A 10,751-nucleotide genomic window follows, 5' to 3' on the forward strand; every position below is an offset into this window, starting at 1 on the left:
TTTTTTCTGTCACCACCCCGCCCCTTCTCCTAGACCACACAAGTAAGGGTTGCGAATTTAATGAACTCACGGTTGAATTGATAATTGGAGCAGATACGTTTCCATGTACGTTGCTGTTCATTACCACCGACGGTGTATGTGTGCGTACGTGTGTGGGTTTCATATTTAGCATAGGGGTGGTAAACCTCATCCCCATCGTTTACAATCCCGCCCCACCGTACGCTTTTGTGGTTACCGGATTTTAAAACCTTTCTCACCAGGCGCGTGGGGTTGGATGAAATGAAAATTGAATGATGACGATGAGTATCCTTGAAGTGTGCTGGAAACAAAACCGGCGCTACTTCGGACGAGTTGGTGTAGCAAAAAGGTTAAATTGAAATTGATTTTTGCTAGAAGAAGAAGGTTTGCGTCTTACAATGTGACGGAGAACTAAATATCCCGCTGTGTGTAGGCTGCAGCGTAATGATGTGTAATATTTGTCACAATTAATTAAATGATTTTGACTGGAATAATGACACAGTAGATGATAAAATAAATTTTTGGGGTGAAAAATATAACACAAACACAGACTCAAAACCAAAAATTGATAAAGCAAGAAAAAATAAATTCACTAACGTATTTGCATAATGTGCACTAAATCATATTAGAGGGCAAAAAAGGCTAAACTGACAAGTGTGTGTGTTTTTGTCCTTCATCACCTTCAAATATGCGACCCGAATTTAGCTAAAGCTGAAGAAACAAAAAAAAAGAAAAAATACACAAACAACAACAAAAAAAAAACAAAAAAAAGCTCAATTCATACCCAATTCCCCATAATCGCCCCAACGTGTTCCTGATGTTCCTTTTTACGAATTGATGTGTTATAGTTGTTATTGTTGTTGTTACGCACACAAGCGAAGAAAAGAAACAGCAGAGAGAGAAGAAAAAAAAACGATATGAAAGTATAACCACGAGGGGGAGTGGAAAAACGGCGAATAAAAGACGACACACAATTAGTAGAAGCACAAGAAGAAACAAAAAGCAAACGAAGCATAACAAATAAAACGAAAGAACAAACAAATGCAGGAGAAGAAAAAACTACCAAACGGCAGATAAGAGCGACAAAATGTGTTAGCAAAGCTAAAAATAAAACCGTGCTCAGCACCACGATAATGATGTAAGACGACAAAACATGAACAAAGCATACAAGAGTAATGATTTCCATGATCCGCTGTGCAATGCATTGATAAAGGCAAAACAAAAACAGGCACACGCGATGTTCGAGCCCCTTTTTCTGCCGGAATAAAGTGGAGCAAAACAAAAATGTATTAACAACCGAAACAAAAACAAAAGGAGGATAAAAATACATATGAAACATGTGCTCCTGTGACAAAGAAGCGAAAGAATTATGCGTATTAGCGTGAAAGAGAGTGTGCGAAAAGGCGAAGCATAAACAATCGTTTGCCAAACAGATGCAAACAATAATCGTATGATGATGCTCTACTCCCTAGTGCTCTCTTTATAAGTATATATACATATATTTTATAGCGATGCGATATTTGAAAAACAAAGAAAGAATAGCAAACAAAACAGCTAACTTTATTTAACTATTATATTGATGAAAACTCACACAAATACACAAAAACGTTTGCGAAGAGCGCATATTTTTGTTACCTAATATACCTTTACTATATAGTGTACACCCTGGTGGAAAAAAAAAACAAATGTCTAAGACATCAAACAAAATGTATTTAAACTATTTAAACAATCAAGCTGTGTAGATGATAATATACATACATACAACCATACATATATACATATATTGATGTTAAATGATGAAAATGGTAGTCACTCTTCGACCCATCACACCAGCTATTAATGAACTTATTAGACATGTTACTTTCTTTGTCGTAGGAAGATGCAAAGTGAATGATGAAAAAAATAACACGCAACCCATACACATGCAATGTTGTTCATTTTTGTTTTAGCATGTAAGATTGCTCGGTGACTTTTATGTACCTCTACACTAATCTCTACAAAATGGCTGCTGTCCACAACATAATCTTTTTTCCATCTTGTAATGGAGTTGCAAAAAAAAAACAGAAACAAAAAAAAGTGTCAAACATAATCTATATAAAGATGAATTTTCCCTTTGCTGGGGGACCACGATATGCAGAATCATTGGAAAGCAAAATTAATTCATATTGCAAAACGAAGCAAATAAAACAAGTGCTCACATGCACATGAAAAAATATTAACAAAAAAAAATCAAAGTTAAAATACTAGGATGTGATGAAAGTGGTAGCTGGTAGCTACAAGGGGAGCCTCCCTGTAGCCCATTTGCAACCGAAAGCCAGCTCTTTGGCTCTCAGAAATTGATTGACTTTATTCGGAATGACCTTTATAGAGAATTTGGAGATCCCTTTTATACCCGTTGGCAAATGCGAAATGCAAAATGTACTGTTATTTTACACTAGAGTTGGTGGTACTGAGATAATGTATTGAAATGCACTTGTGAAATGCAACAAGATAAAAACAAAATCCAAAAAAAAGAACAACTTAAGACAAATCAAAATGGTTAAGCAAAAGGGCACACACGTACACACGATACACGGAAAAAAAGGAAGCAAACACAACAACAAAACCCGCAGGTACCTGGTACCTGGTAAATCTGTCAGGATAGTATTCGAAGCTAATAGCTCATACCGACTGTTTCACAAACCACACTGTCTATCTGAAACCGTCGAACAAGATCTGATTCATATATACACTATTTTCTCGCCCCTTCAGGCGAAAGGCACAAACAGGGTGTGAAATGGTATGTAAAAGTAGCAGTAGTAGCGGGATTGCCTGTTTAATGGACCCACCTTGTAACGCACACACAGAGGAACCATCCGTGTATGCACCCACCTGTTCCGACATGTTATTTTGTTGTTGTTTTCATCACGCGCATATCACTACACAATACACGGACAGTGAATACGAGAGGAGCAAAACCAATAGAACAAAGATAAGCTAAAACAAAATGGCGATTACATATACCACATATGAACGATAAACGTGTAATATCTAATATTGTGTGTGCACGTTGCATTACAAAACATTTGCTACAAAGCGCTACAACAGCAGCAGCAACAACAACCCATAAGCGATACTTGTCATCCACCGCAAAATAGTGGATTTATTGGTGTATGCATAATGTTTGATATACTAACTATACAGATACAAAAACCAGGCAACAATCTATACACAAACGCCAATCCTTCCTCAAATGAAAACAAATCTTAAACAAACAAACACACACGCATGGTAGTAAACAAAACAAAATGGTAGAATTAAAGCAAAACTCTTATTACACAAAAACAACACGAGTCAAACGACAAATGGATGTAATGTTGGTGTGTGTGTGTGCATGCTCCTATTTCAGCCAGAACTCACACAAAACCCGGTGTATGCGTAATAATTATTCCCGTGGAAAAAAAAACAAAAAAAACATCCCAATGTTGATTGTCATTTTTATTTTCACGCATAGGTATTAGTATATTGAGAAAAGAATCGTTTTGTCCACCAAAATCTATTCGTTTCCTGACGTGCCAATCCTAACAGTCCGTGTGACCTCATCACTAAACGCTTAGCAAAACATTTGCAAAAATGTAAAATGTCGCTATACGTGTATTTTCTGCGAAAAACCGCTATTCGAAGCGCGACCTGACGCCATGACAGTTTCCTGTAATGGCGGCCAGGATAGCTCGATTTTTCTGGCAATTTTTTTTAAAGTACGTCTTCTTCTTCTTCTTATCTGGCGTGCTCACGGTCGAACACGTCGCGTAGATATGGCCTGGTTGCCAATCCGTTTCCAGGAAACTCGGTCCAGGGCTGCAGTCCTCCATCCACGGCTGCATCCGATCTCCGACATGACTCCACCTGATCCAGCCAACGAGCTCGTTGTGCTCCTCTTCGCCTAGTGCCGAACGGATCGCTGACGAGTACCTTCCTGGTGGGGCACGAGTCCGGCATCCTCATCACGTGCCCCAACCATCGTATCCTTCCGGCTTTGACAACTGTCAGGATATCTGCACCGCCAAACAGCTCAGCTAGCTCGTGGTTCATTCTCCTTCTCCACACGCCCTGCTCGCACACACCGTCAAAGATAGTCCTTAGCACCCGTCGTTCGAAAATAGCGAATGCATTGGCGTCCTCCGTTAGCATACTTCAGGACTCATATCCGTAGAGGACTACCGGACGCATCAGTGCGATATATCGTGCATTTCGTGTGTTGCTAGAGTCTTCTGAATCGCAGGAGTTTGTGGAGCCAGTAGTAGGCACGATTTCCCTGAACAATGCGCCATCGGATTTCGCTGCTTATGTTGTTGTCCTAAGGTTTGATCGTACCAAGGTAGCAGAACTCCTACTCTGCTTTCGAGTCGGGCCCTATCACGGTCAGAGCCTCCTGCAAGCAGGTACTTTGTCGTCGTCGCATTGATCCTCAATCCAATTCTGTCGGCCTCGCGTTTCAGTCGGGTGTACGCGTCGCACACCGCCGCAGATGTCCGTCCGATGATGTCGATGTCATCCGCGAAGCCGAGAAATTGGAGAGAACGGGTGAAAATCGTGCCCCGGATGTCGAAGCCCGCGCTTCTCATGACACCTTCCAGAGCGATGTTAAACAGCAAACAGGAGAGTCCGTCCCCTTGCCTCAGACCCCGGTGAGATTCGAACGATTCCGACAGCATGTTCGATACTCTCACCTTGCACTGCACCCCATCCATCGTGGCCTTCAACAACCGTACCAGCTTCCCAGGGAATCCGTACTGCTGCATGGTGTTCCATAGTTCGGTCCGATCTATGGTATCGTAGGCCGCCTTAAAGTAAATGAACAGGTGGTGCGTGGGGATCTGATGCTCTCGGCACTTCTGGAGGATCTGCCGTAGAGTAAAGATTTGGTCGGTGGTCGATTTGCCTCCAACAAATCCAGCTTGGTAGCTTCCGACGAAATCTGTGGCAAGGGGCGCAAGTCTGCAGAAGAGTATTCGGGACAGGATCTTGTAGGCAGCATTCAGGACTGTGATGGCTCGGAAGTTAGCACAGTCCAGTCTGTCGCCCTTTTTGTACACGGGGTGTATGACGCCCAGTTTCAAATCGTCCGGTAGTTCTTTCGGTCTCAAGTCCTTACGATCAACCGATGTATAATGGCGGGAAGCCTCTCCGAGGACATCTTGAACAGCTCTGCCACCAGACCATCGCTACCAGAAGACTTGTTGTATTTTAGCTTGATGGCATTGATAACTTCGTGAAAGGATGGCAGGGGCACTTCGTCATCATCATGCTAGCTGTCGTAGTACTGTTCTCCTCTTCCTGCGCCTGATTCGGTATCTCCTGCATCTCCTCCATTCAGGTGTCTGTCAAAGTAGCACTTCCACCTGTCGATCACTTCTCGCTCGACCTTTCGTTGCGACACATAGCAGTCATAAGAGTAAAACCGCCTCGTGCCGCCTTCAAAACCCTGTAGAACTTACGAACTTCCCCCGACTGGGATAACTGCTGCATCAGTTGTTCATCCGACTCTTCGAAGCTGCGCTTCTTGTCCTGGAAGGGACGGGTCTGCTGCCTTCTCAGTCGTCTGAAGTCTTCCACGTTCTGCGTGGTCTCGGGCTGGAGCATGCGGGTACGCGCTGCATTCTTCTCATCATTAAACCATTCCTTTGTCTGGTTACGTGTTACGCGGCCAATAGTTCGATCCACCGTGCTGCTGATGGCTTGCTCCATCATACGCCAATGGTTATTGAGGGACATCGCCTAGAAGGTGGTGTCCTCCGGCAACGCTTCCCCAAGCGTGGACGAAAAGTCCCTCGCCACACCAGCTTGCCGCAACCGATCTATGTTGAGCCTTGGGGTGGGCTGATAGCGCAGCTTATTGGCTGCGCTCAGTGTCCGGCGTAACTTAACCATAACAAGGAAATGGTCTGGGTCGACGTTTGCTCCCCTGTACGTACGTACGTCGATAATATCCGAGAAGTGCCTTCCATCGATGAGAACGTGCTCAATCTGGAAATATGTCTGCTGTGGTGATCTCCAGGTGTAGCTGAAGCGGGGTGCGTGCTGGAAGAAGGTGCTGCGAATGGTCATGTGCTTGGAGGAGGCGAAGTTTACTACTCCCTTCCGACCTGAGCGTTAAAGTCTCCGATGACGATCTTGACGTCGTGTTATGGGCAGCGGTCGTACTCCCTTTCCAACTGGGTATAGAATATCTCCTTATCGTCATCGGTGCTTCCAAGGTGCGGACTATGCACGTTAATAATGCTCAGGTTGAAGAACCTTCCATGAACCCTCAACCTGCACATCCGTTCGTTGATCGGCCACCAACCGATTACCCTCTATCGCATCTCACCTATGACCAGGAACGCTGTACCGAGTTCATGCTTTTCACCACCGCTCTGGTAGATCATGCAATCACTGCGGTAGGGGCGCTCCATAACTCCTTTCCAGCGCACCTCCTGAAGTGCTACTACACCTAAGCCGCGGGCCCTCACCTCGTCCGAAAGAATGCGGGCACTTCCAGGTGCTGTGAGGGATCTGCAGTTCCATGTCCCGAGCTTCCAATCGTAGTCCTTGTTCAGTAGCGTGGGTCGATATCTGTTAATCCGATTCGAAATGTCTTGGTATCCTTTCGTTGCGTTTGTATTGAGGGTGGCTTGCAAGGCCTCTCCCCTACGCATTCTAGCTAGGGGCCTACGCATTCTAGCTGTTTAAAGCCCGTAGGGTGTCAGGACAGAAGGGACATCCAGCCGCCCCTAACATGGAGAACAGACGCTGGCTGTCCCCCTCCGCTCAATTTAGCCATATACCCCACCTTCTCAAGGGGTTGGGTTTCCCCGTATACCCAAGCTCAGATATTTAGAGAGATATGTTACCATTCTGTACGACGGGGACGTATTAAGCCGGAGTAGGGTATGGTGTGCCTATATTATCCTTCTAGAGGCTTCGGATCCATACTGGAGATGTGCAAAGCAAGCAAGAGTGAGATAGTGAGTTGAAACGTTGTATTGAACGAGTTTCGTTCACTCACCACGATGAGTTTTAGCGATTCATTTTTCACTTACTCACTCATGAGTGTAAGCATGTAGTCGTGGTGAGTCGAGTTGCAAAATGAGTAAATACGTGAGTTAAAACGAAAAAGTGTGAGTGAGTTGAAACAAAAATGAGTTGAAACGAAACGTTTGATACACATGAGTTGAAAAGGAGTACATTTGTACAATAAACTAGCCGAATGAATATGCTCGCTCTGCCTAACTATCAAACCTGCATAAGCGAACAAACGGGCTAGTCTGAAGGACATGAAACGAGATACTTCTAGGATATTTACTATCCTATTCAGAGGCGGATCATCCACTATGCAAACTAAGCGGCTACGCGGTGCCCTGAAGCTAATCGGGCCCCGAAATTTTTGGCGCTCGTTGAATTCAATATGCATGTTTTGCAATATTGTAATACTTTAGTTATTTTCTTTCGTCGGTTGTGAGGCCTCCAAACAACCTTCCTCCCTTTTTGCAATCAGTTCACCTCTCGGTCAGTTTTTTCATAATTCGACTTCCTCCGATCGGTCATAGTGGATCAATGAAAAAAAAATCTCATTGATTTAAGTTTATCAACAGTGCGACATAGTTCTGTTCGACCCAATTACCATTCCGCTTAGGGCCACCGAAAAGCTTACTCCGCCACTGCTCCTAAGGCTATAGCCTCAGCTCTTTTCTGAAAATTTAGAAAATTTTACAAATTGATTTATTTTAATGCCAATTGGTTGATATAAATTTCTTTTCACTCAAATAATGCTTAAAATAAAAAAAATATAATAAAAAATAAAAAAACCAAAAAAAAATGTAAAAAATGAAAACTTTCTACGGCGGTACCTTTTTTAGGGATATTTAGCAAAATTTAATAAATTGATTAATTTTAATGCGGATTTGTTGCAATATGTTTCTTTTCACTCAAATAATACATTAAATTAAAAAAACGAAAAAAAAATCAAAAAAAAAAATAAAAAAAATCAAGAGATGCTTTAAATAAAAATAAGAGTGAAAAATAATAAAAAAATCAAAAAATTCAAAATAGTGAAATTTTACTAAGGCTCATTTTTGCACCAACTTTTGCCTATAACTCAGTCAGTATCCAACGGATCGCCAATCTTAAACCTGTGGTCGATAGATGGCACCAATGGCTACATTTTCTTCTTGGACGGTCATGCCCTCAGATGTCTGTGCCAGAAGTTATTCGAGGAACCAACTTCCATACCCTGTTTGAGAAAATGTAAAATTTTCCTCATTTTTGCACCAACTTTTGCCTATAACTTGGTCGGTATCCAACGGATCGCCAATCTTAAACCTGTGGTTGATAGATGGCATCAATGGCTACATTTTCTTCTTGGACGGCCATGCCCTCAGATGTCTGTGCCAGAAGTTATTCGAGGAACCAAGTTCCTTACCCTGTTTGAGAAAATGTAAAATTTTCCTCATTTTTGCACCAACTTTTGCCTATAACTCGATCGGTATCCAACGGATCGCCAATCTTTAACCTGTGGTTGATAGATGGCATCAATGGCTACATTTTCTTCTTGGACGGCTATGCCCTCAGATGTCTGTGCCAGAAGTTATTCGAGGAACCAAGTTCCTTACCCTGTTTGAGAAAATGTAAAATTTTCCTCATTTTTGCACCAAGTTTTGCCTATAGCTCGGTCGGTATCCAACGGATCGCCAATCTTTAACGTGTGGTCAAAAGATGGTATCAATGGCTACATTTTCTTCTTGGACGGCCATGCCCTCAGATGTCTGTGCCAGAAGTTATTCGAGGAACCAACTTCCATACCCTGTTTGAGAAAATGTAAAATTTTCCTCATTTTTGCACCAACTTTTGCCTATAACTTGGTCGGTATCTAACGGATCGCCAATTTTTAACGTGTTGTCGATAGATGGCACCAATGGCTACATTTTCTTCTTGGACGGCCATGCCCTCAGATGTCTGTGCCAGAAGTTATGCGAGGAACCAACTTCCATACCCTGTTTGAGAAAATGTAAAATTTTCCTCATTTTTGCACCAACTTTTGCCAATAACTCGGTCGGTATCCAACGGATCGCCAATCTTTAACATGTTGTCGATAGATGGCACCAATGGCTACATTTTCTTCTTGGACGGCTATGATCTCAGATGTCTGTGCCAGAAGTTATTCGAGGAACCAACTTCCATACCCTGTTTGAGAAAATGTAAAATTTTCCTCATTTTTGCACGAACTTTTGCCTATAACTTGGTCGGTATCTAACGGATCGCCAATTTTTAACGTGTTGTCGATAGATGGCACCAATGGCTACATTTTCTTCGTGGACGCCCATGCCCTCAGATGTCTGTGGCAGAAGTTATTCGAGGAACCAACTTCCATACCCTGTATGAGAAAATGTAAAATTTTCCTCATTTTTGCACCAAATTTTGCCTATAACTCGGTCGGTATCCAACGGATCGCCAATCTTTAACCTGTGGTCGATAGATGGCACCAATGGCTACATTTTCTTCTTGGACGGCCATGCCCTCAGATGTCTGTGCCAGAAGTTATGCGAGGAACCAAGTTCCTTACCCTGTTTGAGAAAATGTAAAATTTTCCTCATTTTTGCATCAAATTTTGCCTATAACTCGGTCGGTATCCAACGGATCGCCAATCTTTAACGTGTGGTCAAAAGATGGTATCAATGGCTACATTTTCTTCTTGGACGGCCATGCCCTCAGATGTCTGTGCCAGAAGTTATTCGAGGAACCAACTTCCATACGCTGTTTGAGAAAATGTAAAATTTTCCTCATTTTTGCACCAACTTTTGCCTATAACTCGGTCGGTATCTAACGGATCTCCAATCTTTGCCTGTGGTCGATAGATGGCATCAATGGCTACATTTTCTTCTTGGACGGCCATGCCCTCAGATGTCTGTGCCAGAAGTTATGCGAGGAACCAAGTTCCTTACCCTGTTTGAGAAAATGTAAAATGTTCCTCATTTTTCTGCAATTCAGCAAAATTTTTAAATGTGATATATTTTATTGCGAGTTTGTTGTAATGAGTTTCTTTTCACTTAAATAATGCTTTAAATTAAAAAAAGAATAAAAAATCAGAAAAAAATTTCAAAAAAATTTTCCACTCGAAAATTTCATAAGGGCCATTTGCCATTTTTTTGAGAAATTTAGCAAAATTTAAAAATTTGTTTTATTTTAATGCGAAATTGTTGCAATTAGTTCCTTTTCACTCAAACAATGCTTTAAATTAAAAAAAGGTAAAAAATAATGAAAAAAATTGAAAAAATCTATAAATTTGTCTATCCACTAAGGCTCATTTTCGCACCAAGTTTTGCCTATAACTCGGTCGGTATCCAACGGATCGCCAATCTTTAACCTGTGGTCGATAGATGGCACCAATGGCTACATTTTCTTCGTGGACGGCCATGCCCTCAGATGTCTGTGCCAAAAGTTATGCGAGGAACCAAGTTCCTTACCCTGTTTGAGAAAATGTAAAATTTTCCTCATTTTTGCACCAAGTTTTGCCTATAACTCGGTCGGTATCTAACGGATCTCCAATCTTTGCCTGTGGTCGATAGATGGCATCAATGGCTACATTTTCTTCGTGGACGGCCATGCCCTCAGATGTCTGTGCCAGAAGTTATGCGAGGAACCAAGTTCCTTACCCTGTTTGAGAAAATGTAAAATGTTCCTCATTTTTCTGCAATTCAGCAAAATTTTTAAATGTG

Source organism: Anopheles funestus, chromosome X (genome assembly GCF_943734845.2).
Source record: "Anopheles funestus chromosome X, idAnoFuneDA-416_04, whole genome shotgun sequence".
NCBI classification, from domain to species: Eukaryota; Metazoa; Arthropoda; class Insecta; order Diptera; family Culicidae; genus Anopheles; species Anopheles funestus.